This window comes from Rhinopithecus roxellana, chromosome 1 (genome assembly GCF_007565055.1).
Source record: "Rhinopithecus roxellana isolate Shanxi Qingling chromosome 1, ASM756505v1, whole genome shotgun sequence".
In the NCBI taxonomy this organism is placed as follows: domain Eukaryota; kingdom Metazoa; phylum Chordata; class Mammalia; order Primates; family Cercopithecidae; genus Rhinopithecus; species Rhinopithecus roxellana.
In genome coordinates, this window is record NC_044549.1 from 116,911,440 (window position 1) to 116,928,577 (window position 17,138).

Here is a 17,138-nt window from a genome sequence, read left to right on the forward strand (position 1 = left end):
GAACCCACGAAGACCCAAGGGTATCATTATGGACCTCAGTTGTTATGAAGTCTGGATAGAGCAGATGAGGCTTGAGAAGAGTGGGCACAATCCTACAAGGACTCTGGACTTGTTTTCTGGCAAAAGTCCCTGATGTCAGCAAGGTTTGTCTCTTTTTCATTCAAGTGGTAGAAGCAGGTTCCCCTGAGTACTATACCTTCCAGCCCTTGTGCAAACATCATTTAATGAATCAAATCCCCAAATAAACCCTTTCCAGAGTGGTCCTTTGGCATATCAGGGAACTGTTATCAGCTCCCCGAAATTCTTGATATTTTACTGACCTTAGCTGTTTGTACTGGCCACAGTTAAAGTTGCCAGATAAAATACAAGACCCTCAGTGAAATTTAAATTTCAGATAAACAATAACATTTAAGGATAGCTATGTTCCATAACTATAAGTATGTAATATTTTATTAAGTCGAATTTAGAATTAAGAATGAATATTTGAATTTCAGATAACAAGTAATTATACTCAGTATAAGTATATTCCATATTACATAATAGTTACAGGACATACTAACTTTATCTATAGATAAAGTTTCATTGTGTTTCCTGAAGTTTTACTTGTTAATTAGTTCTTATTAGCCACAACTCATGTGACTATGGCAAAGGGGTATTTGAGGCTACTAAGATGTCCAGAGCTTCTTAATCCCTAGACGTAGTCACTAGTCAGCAAAGGCATTTTGCCTTTGGTCTCTGTTTATTAAACCATCATTACTTCATAATCGCCACTCCACTTTTGGATGTCCTCTCCTTTCTCCTCTGTTGGTGTTTGTCTCCCTGGTCTCTGTCCTGTTTGCAGACAGAAAGGCTTTCCTGTTAGAAACAGCACCAGCCATTCTGAGTTCTTCTGTTTAACAAACTGGTCTCTCCCTGACGATTACGTAAATCTTTCCTTTTGGAGCTAGATGATATCTGGATATGTGTCGGTAAACAACAACAACAATAAAACTGACATTTTCGAAAGCTTAGCTACCTGCAGTCCTCTTCTATGGCTTTTTTGTATTTGGTGACTAATAGAACCTCTTTAATTCTCAGAGTTCTTTCTGTAGGTAAGGGTGGCTCATCTAATTACCAACAATTAGATGAACAAGAACACCTGACCCTCACCAACTCAGGTTCTAATGAGAAACCAGTGCAGATAGTGTCAGATACAACAGGGCTCACTCAGCCATTGGTATGAAAATAACAGAAACCTAGTAGCAGCAATGTAAAGTCATTTTGTTCTTTCTGTCCTAGATTCCAGTTGCTGCTTCTCTCTAGAGACCGTTTATGCTTGTTTAGTTCTCTATGAAGTCAACAGGAACATCGGACACCAAGGAAGCCTGTAAGAGTGAGAGACTGTGACCCAATTTAAGTGTCCTCACAGAGTTCAGTTACTCAAAAGAATTCAAGCCTTAAAAGCACAGAACCTTGAAGTTACTAGAGCTTTACCCAAATGCCCCATAGGTTCCTGGATTGCAGAATATTGCTGAAATCTTCGTTTTGCCCTTCCTCCCTCCTCCCCTTCAAATTTTATTTGGGTGACGTTCTGCTTGGGAATGACCAGCTGTCACTGCTAGTAGCTACTGGGATTACATTGCAGCATGGGCAGGGTGTGTTTGTTTTGTTTTTTTTAAACGCCAATGGATATTTACTGGAGCTACTGTAGGGATTGGCAGTCTCATTTCTGTTTTTCGTGGAGGGGTTTTGGGTACAATGGTTGGATTAGAAACACAAAGAAAATCAAATTTAAACTCTCAGTCTGCTGATGGTGCCAAGCACTAACCATTTGACATTAACTGGATGGAGATACCATCTTAATCAGAGGCTAAAATGCTCCCTTTGCTCTAGATCATAGCTTATGAGGAGCAGAGTTTGAAGACACAGAGACAGTCAGATGGTGTCAGTTTCTCACTTGGATTCCTGTGCAGTATCTTTGCACTGTTTATTTTAAAAGAATTTTCAATCTGACGATACTGAAATTACTTCGGATCTTCTCTAATCTCATCCACCCTTCAGACTGTGTTTAGTTCCCCTGATATGTACTTTCATAGGTTTGCGAAATTGTAATGAACATATTGGGGTGGGAGTTCTGGAGGGTAGAGATGATGTCCATCTTCTTGACCCCGAAACTGTCAGTGCCTAACACTGACCTCAGACACAGTAGGTGCTCCCAGATAGATGAATGAATTAGATTCTAGGGCAACGTGATCCATGCTGTGTAACCCACAAATCACCGTTATGTCAATACATTACAAGTAATTTTTAAGCCTAATAGAGTTTTCCAAAGGTCTAGAAAGGGCATACGTAAGTTACCTATGTGTTGGGTTATGTGAAGGGACGGGCCATTTTCTACTCCTGCCCCCCAGCATACTTCTGTCATCTTTACCCACTGAGTGTCCGCATGGAATATGAAGAAAGACTTTAGGCAGTAAGATATTAGGAAAATAAACTTCATGTGCTAAAACAGATATTGGCAAACATTTTTGATAAAGGCCAGAGAGTAGATATTTCAGTCTTTCTAGAAATACAGTCTTTGTCACAACTAATCAACTACTGCTCTTGTAACACAAAAGCTGCCACAGACAATACATGAAGGAATGATCATGCTGTGTTCCAATTACGCTTCATTTATGGACACTGAAATGTAAATTTCATATAACTTTTCCATATCATGAAATTCTGTTCTTTTAAAATGTTTTCTCCCCTAACATTAACCAGTGTAAAAACATTCTTAACTCACTGGCTGTACAAAGCAGGTAGTGGATCTGATTTGAACCACTCGGCAGAGTTTCACAACCCTGCACTAAAAACAAAACAACAATAACAACAACAAAAACACTAATAACAAAACCAAAACTTTGGTGAGGAAAGGAAGCATTTTCATTTTATCAGCCTTATAGCTTTCCTGAGCTCTGAAGTGAGGAACATAGAGCCTTTATTTAGTGGCTTATTTTTATACTATTTTGTGTTTTTCTGTATGTTTGCCTATCTGCATATGTGCGTATATGGTAGAAGTAGAACCAAGTTTTCAAGTTACATGTGATATATTTTCTTAGCAATTTGGAATGATCAAAGGAAATTGTGGAAAACACAGTATGATCCCAGTTATTTTTTTAAAGAAAATGCATTATACCAAAAAAGAGATGTACTTTATATATGCTTGTAAAAGGTTCTGAAAGGTATTTACTAAATGTTAATGGTGGTTACCTGTGAAAATTGAGAGTGGCATTTTTGAAGCAGGGGAGATATTGATATTTTGCTGACTTATTTGATTATTTTAAATGAGAATGATTCTTGCTCAGATAATTTCACTATTTGTGATATTAAAATTAATTAGTAATGTATTGAACTAAAAAAAGATATGTATTGACAGAAAACACTGAGCCTGCTTTTGTGAATCTACAAAAACATCTGTGATTTTAATGACATTGTAATTTTTTCATATCGACTCTTAGTAAAATACAGCTTTTGGAAAATCACTTCTCTATAAGAGCATTGATAAATAAGGAAGTGTTTAGGTTTTGTAGGAGTAAGAATAGCTTCTCCAGGGATGTTGATATTTAAAGTAATGCAAATATGCAATAAAATCCCACAATCTAACTAAACTCTGGATTCAGCCCAGAGTTTTAGAATACATTTCTGACTAAAACACAAAAGACCTTGAAAGCAGTTGCTGTCTTTGTCCCCTGATACCAATGTATTTTAATAAGGTTCCACTAGATTTTCAAAGTCTTTGGTTAAATTGGAACTGACATTTATGCTAATTAGCTGGGTTTGGGAGTGAAACAGGTAAAACTGCATTACAATGGGCTCCAAACTATATTTTAAAAATAGTGGCTCTGAAGGCTATTTGGTTCTGTTTGTCAGTTATTTCATATCTCGCTACTTTCTATCATTCTTTTCCTGCCTGGTGTGTTAATCTGGTAATCTGAAATCTTTTTGTCTGCCTGTAACATAATAGGCTGTTTTCCTGTAGTCCATCTGTCTCCTACAGGAGGTGAAAGTACTTTTCAGAAGTGGCTTGGGTTGATATTATTAATCTTTAGAAGCAGAGAATTCCTTGAATAATTTAATAGCCAAATGGCACGAGGGGGACTTGGTATAAAAATGAATTTTCCTGTCAGCTTTAAAAATTACAGCTTGGCCTGCCTTTTATCTGTGCAACTCAAATATCAAAACAATGGATGTTTATGCTCTTTATACAGTTTTCTGTTTTGCATTACCTAAGACCTTAGACGATGAGGAAACATCTAGACAATTTTGGTTTACTTTTTTTTTTTTTCTACTAGAAAACCACAATAAGTTAATTAGCCAAAAGAAAGTCCTTCTTGTTCTCAGAAACAACAGATGCTGCCTTTGACCTTGGGATTTAAGGGCAAATCTATTCTTGATTACATGTCTTGAATTTCTTGGATTTGCTAGTGTTAGGGCAGCAGTTATGATTGAGTGCTTTTGAAAGTATATGCATGATTTTAAAAGAAATCAGTCTGCACAGCTGTTGCTAAAGGAATCGTTCCCTGTCCTTCCAGTTCATTACTACTTATGGTTTTAAAAATTATTTTTCCCCCTACTTTCAATTAGAGTTATCCTAGTTACAGATATCACAGCCTCTGGGTGACTGGTCTTCCACCCGACACCCTCCTTCATTGCAAAGGCCTAAGGTTGGAGTATACTGCATTTGATTTGCAGGGTAACATTGTTCCTCTGTGCTGGGATGGGAAAGTCCTGTGTTTAGGCAAGCCAGCAGGAGTGGGACTATTAATAGCCAACTATATGTTTTCTTTCAGACACAGCCTCTTAACAATGCTCTTTGCTTGCCTATCTTTTGGAAAGTCATGTGAATGCAGCAAAAGCTTTCTAAGAAATATGAGGGCCAAATGGAATTACTCTGCCCACATGGGATTATTAGTATTTTGTTAGAAGACCATTTAGCAAGTTTGTTTGTTTCTGAATCAAAACCCATAGATGCTCATTGAACATTTTTTTCTCCATAAATCATGTATTTGAGAAAGACATCTTGATGATGGGAAACTCTTACCTTGGAGAAACAAAGAATCAAGTAGTGACTTTATCCTCTAGATAGTGCTGAAATCAGAAGTACTTTTTCCCTTTAAGTGTCATAAAACACAATTACATTTCTTTCCACATGTTTTCAACCTGAGCAAATTGACAGACCAGGTCAGCTTTTTTCCTGGGTCATTTTACTGTGCATTTTCTTTTTATCTTCTGGATGTAATCTTTTATTTGTAAACCATTATAGTGAAGCCCCTAGTAACAATTTGTTTAGTTTTATTAGTCAATTTATAGGCTGAGGGCAAGACATAATAGAATATCATCATGGGTACTACATTAGAAAATTTAAATCAAAACGTCTATGTTCTTTGAGCTATTATGCCTGCTAATTAAAGAAGAGGTAAACTGCTGAAATATAATAGGCCAATGTGGAAGGTTCCAGAAGAACCGTGGAGGACCCCCTTTCCTCTGGCTTGATTAATTATAAGAGAGCAAATGGAAGAGGCTGTACAACTTTCTCTAGAAATGGGTTCTTTTGCAGGCACGAGCAGTCAGGTGCATATTGAATAGCCACAGATTGAACTGTCTTTTCCTAAGCTTTTGGGGTCATCCTTCAAGATGCTTTTAGCTAACCTCCAAGATTAGGTGAGGGCTAAGGTTCTAAATTTCAGTATTCAGAGACTGACCCTTCCTGTAAGGAGGTAGTTAAGACATCTGTCTTCTCAGATGAATGCTTCTGGAAGGCAACATTGGAATATCTATTAGAATAATTTGATATAAAACAAGGTTATGACCTTGTGGAGAATATCTCAGTCTTTTCAGGGCATTTTCCTTCTTAATTTCTGGTACCTTAAAAAGGTCTCGTTCCCTATGGTTGAATGCCTTGAGAAACGTAAGGCTATAAAGGAATTTTAACAAACTTGATTCTCTACTCAACTGCTCATAAATCCATTTTATTGCTTCACTTATGCAAAATAAATGTTTAAAATTTGTCCGGTCAGTCAGTTACCCGGTCAACTATCCACCTAGCCAACCTGCTAACCTCAGTGAATATCTTGCTCTGAAACTCTTTTTTCCCCCCAAAAATCTTCCCAAAGCTGTTAAAAAATACCAAGTAAGGATGGTAAAGGCATGTTTTATTAACCATAGTAGTTAAACCTGTTAATTTATCAGTGAGGGGGAAAACAACCTTCTTTGTGATTTTAACTTGTCTTCATGCTAAATTCCTTCCAGACTGTGGTTAGAACTTAACTGCAGAATTTTTGCCCAACAATATAAAGATTTTCTATAAAACGATGGAAAGTTGCCCATTCTGGAAAAAATCTAAAGTACAAAGGATAAAGCATTTCTCAAGATAGAATTTCATTTCCGGTGTTTTTGCATGTAATTTTGAATTTTATTTTATATTTTATTTTGAGACAGAGTCTTCCTCTGTCACCCAGGCTGGAGTACAGTGGCAGGATCAAAGCTCATAGCAGCTTCGAAATCCCGGGCTCCAGAAATCTTCCCATTTTAGCCTCCCAAGTAAATAGGACTGTAGGTACAATCATCTTGCCTAGCTAAATTTTTTATTTGCATATTTTAAGTTTCATGGAGACAGGGTCTTGCTATGTTGACCAGGCTGGTTTTGAACTCCTGGCCTCAAGTAATCCACTCACCTTACCTCCCAAAGCACTGGGATTCCAGGCATGAGCCACCATGCTGGCCAGCATGTAATTTTTAATACTGAGTCCAGGATAAATTTTCTCTTGCATTTACTGGGATATGTGTAGATACATTGTTAATCTTTGGAATCCTACTGGAATGAAATGTGTTTCATTAGTGCTTAAACTAAGATGTGTTCATTTGAGAGTTTATAAAAGGAGGTTTAAGCCTAGTGCATTTTCAAAGTTGCTTTTTTTCAGTTTAAAAAATTTTTTTGATCTCTTGGCAAAAGGATAAAGTCTATAGACCATGTAAAGAACTGCATTCAGTTTTTAAATAATTAGGTTTTGAAGATTTATTCTACTGTGTCTTTGACGAGTAAGAACATGTCTAGGGGGTTTAGGAGGATAGGTTTAAACAGGTTTACAATATTTCCTTATAAGAGCTAAATTATGTATAAAATAAGAATTAACTTAAAACATTTTTACTTTGAATTTCTCCAGAATTTTCTAGGGCCAACTAAGCTTATTCTCTTTAAACAGAAATGTAGGACCATTAGTAACTAAAAACCTTAATATGTTTTGGAGAATGATTACTTGGACTCATTATTTGTGGTGTATATGCTTTTGCATGTGTTTAAATTATGTTATGCCTGTATTTTGATCAGGCATTAAATAATTGAAACACTCATGTTAAATAATTGTACAATTGTCTGATTTAGAAGGCTGGAAAGCAGCAGCAAACCTGTTTCCAGAGACATTTCAATCTACAGGCCAGGTTCAGGCTAAACTATATTGTAGGACCCTCCTTCTTTCTACAGTGAGGTATAGAAGCAGCATAGGCCTGGGATGGAGACAGGCCTAGTACTAATCTAAGCCTCTTGTTTATGAGATATTTTACTTTATGTAAGTTATTTGAGCCCCCGAGCTTTAAGAATTAGATGCTTTCTAAATGTCAGGCACTATAGTAGTAATAAGCACACACCTTTCCTTTCCTTAGGATGGTTAAAGGTAGACACATGGGCACAATTTCAATATATTCTCAAGTTCCAAGAAGCATACTCAAAGTGCCATGGAATAGGAACACTCTGCCTAGCAGCTCACTCCTGTCAGCCACACATTTGTCTGATACAACTACATGCTAGGACCTGGATACCAGTGTGAACAACCCCTCTATTGTCTTATAACCTAAATAACAAACTAGAAAGTCTGGGGCCTGTCTTATAGGGTTTGTAAGGGTGAAAAGAGCTTTCTTTCCCTTTCTTGTCATCTTCATTCTGTTCACTCATGCTCTCTCCAGATTCCCAGTCTCCCATTTGCCTAAGCGGGCAATGAGGTAGTTGTTTCTCTTGGTTAACAGTTCTATATAATGAATCCCTTTACAGATGAGTGACTGAATACTTCTCCCTAAGAATAGTTGCATTATTACCAAAGACTTTTGGTGGCACCAAGACCATAGTACATGTGTCTCCATTTGGCAGCGTTTCAGCCATTGAGTAGTCCTCCACAGATAGCTGGAGTGTCTCTCCCACATCCCGCTATCGTGGTGCTTGGCTGCTATTCAGATGCCTGTGATGAGTGATGGAGTCCCTGGGGCTTCCTGGAGAGAATACCAAATGGTAATCTTGCACCACCTTGATTGTGAATGTATTTGGTCCGTGGACTTTCCATGCTCAAACCTAAACCAAAGACCCTGGCCTAAACCAGAGCAACTGCTTTGTTACAGGTGAAAGTCCTTGTTATTACTTTGGTAGTTAATCATCTTCCCCTGGGCCTTAACCTCCAGGTCATTCTCTGGAGAAGAAATTTAGGACCTGTGATATTATCCTATTTAAGAACTTTTCAGATATGATCTTTTAATTGTAAAAGATGTATATTGTATAATTTGTGTGATATATAATATATCATATAATTATGTAATTATAAAAAATGTAATCACTTGTATATAGTTCTTAGTTCCTCAGGCAAATCAAGTAAATAGTAGTTGCATGGGTAAATATAAAATACTCAGATACTCCTTATAGTAATATAAGAACTATCATTCAGGCAGGAGAACACAAAAGATCAATGTATGAACCATTTCTATATATTTTTTCCTTTTGAAGCACAAGTAGGAGCAAGTCATTTCCCTTCTCCACAAAGCTCGATGTCTTCTTACTGCACTCAGAATAGCCTGGTTCATAGGCCTCTGTGAGCTGCGTTTCTTCCCCTTTTCATCCAAAGTGTTTTTAAATCCCTTTAGATACTCTTTGCTCCAGCTTGCCTGGGCTATTAACTGTTCTCCCGAAGACCGTACTTTATGTCTGCAGGCCTTTGCTCATACTGTTTGGTCAGCAGGGAATACATTTTACTCCTTATTCGTTTATAAAATCCTACCGATCCTCCAAGGCTGAGCTCAAATGCCTCCTCTTTCATGAAGCCTTCTATATCCCTACTAATCAGAATCAATTATATATCTCTCTGTTCCTCCTTGTCAGCCTATTGTGTGTGTACGTTTATTGCCTGTATAGGCTTTTCTCATTTCTGCTTGTATCTAGTTAATTCACTCATCTATCCATACATTCATTCAACGATTATTTCTTGAAAGCTTTATCCTTTGTACTTTGCAAGAAGATGGGAATGTAATGGGAAGCAGAAAATGGATGCTTCCTGTGCTCTGGGAGCTTACAGTCTTCTGGCAGAGATGGGTGATGGGGTAATAAGGTGATAAGCACCAAACCCACAAAGCTAAAACTGCAGCTGTGGGAAGAGCAGGGAAGACAGATTTATGGTCTCTGTCTTTAGACTGTAAACTCTTCGATGCCAGTGAGAGGCTCTTGCTTGGTTAAGAAGGCAGTAGTATAAAACAACTGTGAAATGCCCTGTGTCGTGAGTTTGTGTCTCCCCAAATATATGAGGAAGTCCTAATACCCAGTACCTGTGAATATGACTTTATTTGGAAATAGGGTTTCTGCAGATGTAATGAAGTTAAGATGGGATCATACTTGATTAGAGTAAGTCCTAGTCCAGTTTGGCTGGTGTTCAGTAAGGAGAGGAGAAAAGACAGACACAGACCCAGTGGGGAATGCCATGTGAAGATGGGAGCAGAGATGGGAGCGATGAGTTCGTAAGCCAGGGAATGTCGAGAAATGTTGGTAACCACAAGAAGTTAGGAAGGAGGCATGGAACTGTTTCTTCTTCACAACTTTCAGAAACAACCAACTCCCAGTGATACCTTGACACCTGGATTTCAGACTTCTCCCTTCCAGAACTGTGAGAGAATGCATTTCTGTTATTTTAGGTCACCCAGTTTGTGGTAGTTTATTATGGCAGCTCCAGGCAACTAATACACTCTTCTGGAGGGAAGTTCATGAGAACTAATTTAATGCACAACACCATGGTGCACTAATGTGTGGGTCAATGAATGAATTTGGATGAAAGAGTGAATAGAGTATTGTGTTTGCTCTCTTCAGTGGTAAGAAATCAGGGTGAGCTCAGGATATTTGTTCCGTTTCAGTTGTCTGTTAACAGGAAAAAATGTGGATTCACAGTTCGCGTCATCATCAGTTGAGAAGGCTGGCTGAATAATGGCTCATGTGGTTGTCTTTAGAAATAAAGCTGTGTTTTTGTCACTGTGGCCAAGGGGGTATAAATAAGCTAGTCACTAAATATTAAAATGGTAGCAACTCTTCCCTTTCTGCTTTCAAAGCAGAATCTTAGTCCTCACATCTCCTACCCCTGCTTCCTCAGGCAATTCGTGTTTGGCCCTCTGGTTGAAAGGCTCAATTCAGGGTAAAGCAGGAGTTATGGTTTGTGGTCGTTGTTACCAATGATTTTTAGATTTTATGTTGCATTTTATATTTTTAGAACATTTTACAGTTGAGTTCCCTAGCACTCAAGAATTTGTGATATTAAAATGTTTTTTGTTTGCAAAGGACTAAGATGTTTAGTGATAATTGAAAGCTACACTAATCAGATATTCATGAGTACGGGGTATGGCCTGACCTCCTGTCTGCCTCCTGAATCCTTCTCCTCATTCTAGATTCAGGACAGTGCCACCTCTATAAAGCCTCTGTGATCCCCTCAAGCCTCACAACTCTCTATTGTTTTATTGTGTTTTATTATTTATTTATTGTTTATGTGGGTTTTCCCTAGTAGATGATGAGGTTTTGGAAAACGGGTAACCACACTCACCCACCAGGCATGCAGGAACTATCTCTTGAATGAACAAGTGAATTAATGGGTGAATGAAATTCCTAGAACTGACTTAGGCCAGGAATTCCTCATCTTTTAGCAGCCACTTCCCATTTTATACGTCCAAGATCAAGTCTATGAAACTACAGTGAGTCCCTAGACAAATTACAGAGAGGCAGGAATGGGATAGCAACACCAGCTTGGAGAACTTCTGGATCAGCCATAGGCTCCACATGGATCTCCTGGTCTTGCTGTCATGGAGGATTGAGTCATATTTTCAAGGCTGTCCTCTTGAGACCACTGCTCAGAGGTGCCGGTCAAAGGTCTCAGGGTCATAGGCAGAGGGGGCAGGCCAGATTGGCCACTGTGGCTCTGAGTATAGAGGGATAAGGCTAAAGTAGAGGTTCTTATAATCCAGAAATCTCAGATACTGTAAGTCTTCAACTGCACTAAGAGATGTGGTTGTAAAGGGACTCCAGCAACAGAAAGCATAGCCATCCTCACCTCTTAAAAATGAGCTTCGTTTGCTTATGTTTTTTTTTTTACTTTTCATCTATATATCTGCATGTTTATGAACATCCTATAATATGGCACCAAGCATTAAACATTTATGGCGCAACTGAAATATTCAGGATAGAATGTTTAAATTAGCACTGGTCTCCGCATTCCTTTCTGCCTGTGTGTTTCTCTGTTTTGTACCCTAGCCCATTCCGGCAACTACTATAGAGCCTCACACTTACCAGATGATGTCACTCATAGCATGCCCAGATGAAAGCTCGTTCTCAAGGCACTCAGATCATAGCACAAAACAAAGAGGAAAGATGTGTCTTTAAGTCGTTCATTTAGCACAATAGCTTCATTTTCAGAGGGCACTTCTATCCATGTTTATTCTCAAGATCGAGGGACTCAGAGTGCGGCTCTCGTGGGGACAGATTGGCTCTTCTTGTGTGTTTTCTCCCTTGCTGTTTAGATGTAAGGACCCCTTTTCTCCCACCTCAACATGGTTACATGTTTGTTATTTCACAATACTTTAACTTTTTAAAACATCATAAGTGAACCTTCACACTGTTACAATTATTTAATTGTAAGTGAATTTCTTATTAGAATTATTTTTACCTTCAAGACTGGTCTTTTATGTAACAACTGTCTAATGACAAAAGGGGTAATTGTATACTTTGCTACCTAGGAATGATAGGAAAGCAGAGTAAGCTGTTTCTGGGGCTCTCTCTGCCACTCATTCTGTGATGAGTCCTCCGTCACATCACCTGACCCCTGACATCCACAACGTTCCTAATCTTTAATATGAGCAGGTTGAAGTTGAGGATCCCTAATTTCCCTTCCAGATCCACTGTTCTGTGATTCTAGCTATTAAAAACAAACAAAAAAAAACAAAAACAAAACAAAAAAAAAAACACTAAACGTTGGTAGAGAGTATCACAAAACATAACAAAGATAGGTTTTTAAAAATCGGTTCAAGCTGCAGTCCTTACAGGCAATATTCCAGGTTTTGAGTTTATAAACTACCTGCTGGTAAAGTCTCTTCGGTAGTTTCTACGCATTTGCATTCTTCCTTCATTTTCAAAACACTGTCTCGGTGATTGCAAAGCGATTCCCCTGATCTATAATCTCTTATTCAGTGTAGCACGCTGGGAGGATGCGAGATCCACATGGAGAAGTTAAGCACACACAGATCTGCAAGGTCAGAAGTACATTAAATGGCATGCTGTGGTCCAAGACTTTCATCTTTAAGCATCAGTAATTGCCATGAATACTCAAGGAGGTGCCCTGTGTGAGAGCTGCTGGATTTGAGCCATAAGCCATAGTTCAAGAATATGAATCTTGTGAAAGCCAAAGTATTAGTGTTGTCAGAGACACACAGGTAAGGCAATGAATGAACAAACTGGACATCGTGACATTCCGGCTGAAAAAAGAGCAATGGATTAAGTTTCAGCACCATAGATGAAGGAAACCGGTAAATTTACTGGATATATTTTAGAAACTTGAAAATTGATGAAACAGGAAAGAGATCCCACTGAAAAGAAAACTTTTGGCACAAACAATTGAAAGTACTCAGTGAAATAGATCTTCTGACCTACTGGATACCCACCAAGAACACGGCAATTTGGGCACATCCAAAGTGGTTTGTGTGGGTAGTCGTTAAAACCTGAGTATTACTTCAACTATCTGAGACCTAACAGAGGGCAGTTGTTCTAAATAGTCAGGCTACCACTCTCTAGTTACAACTGTTTTTTTTTAAGTTTGAAAATGGGAATATTTAAAATAATATACTACATGTAGTTACATAGAACTATTTTCATGTAAAAATAATATTTTTCTGATAATTTTGGAAGAATTAGAAAAACACAGAAAGAGCTCACAATGGATGATCTCACTATCCAGAGATAACTTTTATTAATCTTTGAATGCATTTCCTTCCAGCCCCCCCATATTTTAAACTTTTATATATTCGTTTGTGGGCATATTTTTAAAATCAGATATGCCAGTCTAGGCTTTTTTTTTTTTAATCTGGAGCTGCCGTTAGGGACAGCTGAGGAAGCGCAGAGCAATGCCACAAATGTCTCCCCTCTCTTTTTTTCTCCACAGCCCAGATGGCTAAGATTTGTGATGGGTGGGCAGGCGCATCCCCCCAGCCCCGAAGTCACATGTACTCTTGGTGACTTTGGTACTTCCTGACCTTGCATGTATGTTCGCTGCTGAAATCCTTCCCACTCTTGCCAATGCAGCTATAAAAATCTCGGTGGCTGAGTTTTTGCTTATCTGAATTACAGTAAAGTTGATGATGAAAGAGATTGAGTTTATAAACTACCTGCTGGTAAAATCTCTTCGGTAATTTCTACACATTTGCATTCTTCCTTCATTTTCAAAACACTGTCTCGGTGATTGTAAAGCGATTCCCCTGATATATAATCTCTTATTCGGTGTAGCACGCTGGGAGGATGCGAGATCCACATGGAGAAGTTAAGCACACACAGATCTGCAAGGTCATCATTAATCCATATTAATGATGGATTTTGTTCTCTGAATTCCTTTGTAAAGAAAGGATGTGATTTGTTCTATTGTTCCACTAACATAACTTGTTAAAATAATGGGAAAGCCAGGAAAAAAAGTGTTTGGAGAATGATGGTGAATACTTTTGGGTTAGATGGGTTCAGGTGACATGCTTGTTTTCAGGGAAGGTTCTTGATACTAAGAGATTACTTCCAGGTGCCAGCCTAATGTAGAAAAATCAGCGTGTGCTCTGGAATCAGACAAACCCAGATCTGAATTCTGGTTTTCCTTCTCTCCTTTGTGTCATATTGAATAAGTTACTTAATTTCCATGAGCATCAGTTTCCTCATCTATGTACTACAAGTGGTGGATGCATACTTCTCAAATGTTTAGGGAGCTTAAATGGAAATATACTTGGAGTTCCTAGCACACCGTAGGTGCTTACTCGTGAGCTTGTTCCTTCTGCATTTCCCAGCTGTTTCTGGAAAGCGTGCTGTCATCAGCAAGTCAGTGAATAACGATAATGGTATGCTAATATTTACCCAGACAAATACTTTGCACAAAACTATTCGTATAATGTTCATCAGTGAAAAAGGTTCTCGTCATGTATTACGAGTTGAATTTTCTTTCCCGTCTATTAACAAGCTTTGAATGAGAAAGGTACTGAATTGAATTTTTCTTTTTTCTCTCTCTCTGCTCTACTGTGGGGAGATGCTTTTTATATTTGCAAATAAAGCTCACAATATATCTTTTTATTACATTCTCACAGTCCCACCAGAATTTTAATGAGTGGGAGTGGTGAGTGGAGATTGCAATTCGGGGGTCACTTGTGTTTGAGCTGACAAGATACACACATTTGGGGAAACAGAACATGATCTGAATTAACTGGGAAGCACATGTTTCATAAGTGCTTGATACATTCCTGAAAGAAAATTACAAAGTAAATATTTTTGCTTGTTGCAACCATTCTGAAGAGTGTGCTATCAGCTTTTTTTTTTTTTTTTTAAACCCTGCTTATCAACATATAAGGTGAGGGACTAGTAGACTTTGTATTATAATGCTTGAAAAGGAAAGCTTTATTTAACTATCAAATATGAATGTGTAACAAGAGATTGCTTAACAGTTGTGTAGAATGGGAAAAAGAATTGGAAATTTTTCATACAAAAAGTAAAAGAAATTGAGGGGCGGGAAATAAATGAACCCAAAGTCTTATTTTCTTTTCTCTGTTAACGTTCAGGAAGGCCAAAATGAGATTTAATGTACTGTATGAAGTATATTGTAGCTTTGCTCTTTTGTTCATTTGCTTACCCTCTTATCTCTTTTAAATTTTAATTTCTAAATCTATAGTTCTACATTCATTAATTGATTTGATCATCAAACATCTTTTCTGTACTAGTTTTAGGAGAACGAAAAATTTCTCCTAAAATTGTAAATTTTGATTTACAATTGTGACTGAAAATCTTACAATCTTGGTGGGTTACAATCCTGTGAACAAAAATGATGATGGCTCAGCAGTTCTGTAAGAGGCTGCATTAGACCCAATATGAGCCCAGTCCCACTGTCTGTGGAGGGAGAAGATGCCGTCCAGACAAGTCCATAGCTTCAACTGTGAGTCATGGTTTGCCAGGCAGAGAGCTATGGGAGGTATTACCAAAGAGGCGGTAGCATGTGTCTTTTATGATGGATCACTTCAAATTTTTAAAAACTAGATTTCATAAATAATAATGAAAAATAAGTAAAGAAGTAAAGATGATAACTAACACGGGAAGAAGTTAAGCAATAGGCAAGGAAGTGTGTGATTAAGAGCTCCAGTGAGTGGCTGTGATGATGGGATTTCAGAAAAAGGATTTCTTTGCAAAAGCAGAGAGGAAGAATAGCAGATGGTGAATGAGATAAAGGTTTTCTCGCCAAGAGGAGAACTGGGGAACAAAAATCCAGAGAAAGGAAAAGGTCGGGCTACTGGTAAAAGCTGGACTTCAAGAAAAATAGTTTAAGGATGTTTAAGTGTTTTAGTTTTTAGACACCCAGCTGCTTGTGTGACACCACATTGCAAAGTTATTATTTAGTAATATTTTCAATGAAAGTTCTCTCTTCATAAAACCCCCACCCTTTACAAACTATTAGTCTTAGAAACCCTTTACATTCTTAAAAGTTACCAAGGACTTCAAGAAGCTTTTGTTTATGTGAGTTGTATCTACCAATGTTTATTGTAAGATCAGTAAGTGGGAGTTTATTAAATGTAATGAAGCATTTTTTTAAACTTCGATTTTTGTTTCAGGGGTGCATGTGCAAGTTTGCTCTATAGACAAATTGTATGCTTCAGGGGTTTGATGTACATATTATTTGTTCACCCAGATGGTAAGCATAGTATATGATAGATAGTTGTTTGATCCTCACCCTCCTCCCGTGCTCCACTTTCCAGTAGGCCCTGGTGTCTGTTGTGCCCTTCTTTGTGTCCAGGTGTACTCAATGTTTAGCTCTCACTTATTAAGTGAGAACATACAGTATTTGGCTTTCTTTTCCTGTGTTATTTTATTTAGGATGATGGCCTTCAGCTCCATCCATGTTGCTGCAAAAGACATGGTCTCATTCTTTTTCATGACTGCATAGTATTCCATGGTGTATATGTACCACGTTTTTTTCCAGTCTACCAATGATGGGCATTTAGGTTGATTCCATGTTTCTGTTCTCGTGAATAGTGATACAATGATCATAACATGTGTATGTGTATTTATGGTAGAATGATTTATATTCCTTTGGGTATATATGCAGTAATGGGATTGCTGGGTCAAAATGGAGTTCTGTTTTTAAGTGCTTTGAGAAATCACCGAACTGCTTTCCATAGTGGCAAAACTAATTTACATTCCCACCAGTAGTGTATAAGCATTCCCTTTTCTTTACAGCCTTGTCAGCATCTGTTGTTTTTTGACTTTTTAATAATAACCGTTCTAACTGGTGTGAGTGAGATGGTATTTCATTCTGGTTTTGGTTTGCATTTCTCTAATGATTAGTGATGTTGAACATTTTTTCATATGCTTGTTGGATGCATGTATGTCTTCTTTTGAAAATTGTTCATGTCCATTGCCCACTTTTAAGTGGGGTCGTTTTTTTGCTTGTTCACTTAAGCTCCCTGTGGATTCTGGATATTAGGCCTTTGTCAGATGCATAGTTTGCAAATATTTTGTCACATTCCATAGGTTGTCTGTTTGCTTTCTTGAAAGTTTCTTTTGCTGTGCAGAAGCTTTTTGGTTAATTAGGCCCTATTTGTCAATTTTT

At 37.9% G+C, this 17,138-nt stretch overlaps 1 protein-coding gene across 6 annotated transcripts in view; it reads left to right on the forward strand.

Moving 5' to 3' along the window:
* TNIK (TRAF2 and NCK interacting kinase) overlaps positions 1-17,138 on the forward strand; it is a 402,893-nt gene that overhangs the window by 139,358 nt on the left and 246,397 nt on the right. Inside the window, exon 1 of one of the 6 annotated variants that reach the window (XM_030929455.1) lies at positions 12,714-12,732. The exons of the other annotated variants lie outside the window; for them this stretch is intronic. The gene's annotated coding sequence lies outside the window, so the exon portion shown is untranslated. Of the gene's footprint in view, positions 1-12,713; positions 12,733-17,138 lie in introns of those variants that run through there. 6 annotated transcript variants of the gene reach the window in all.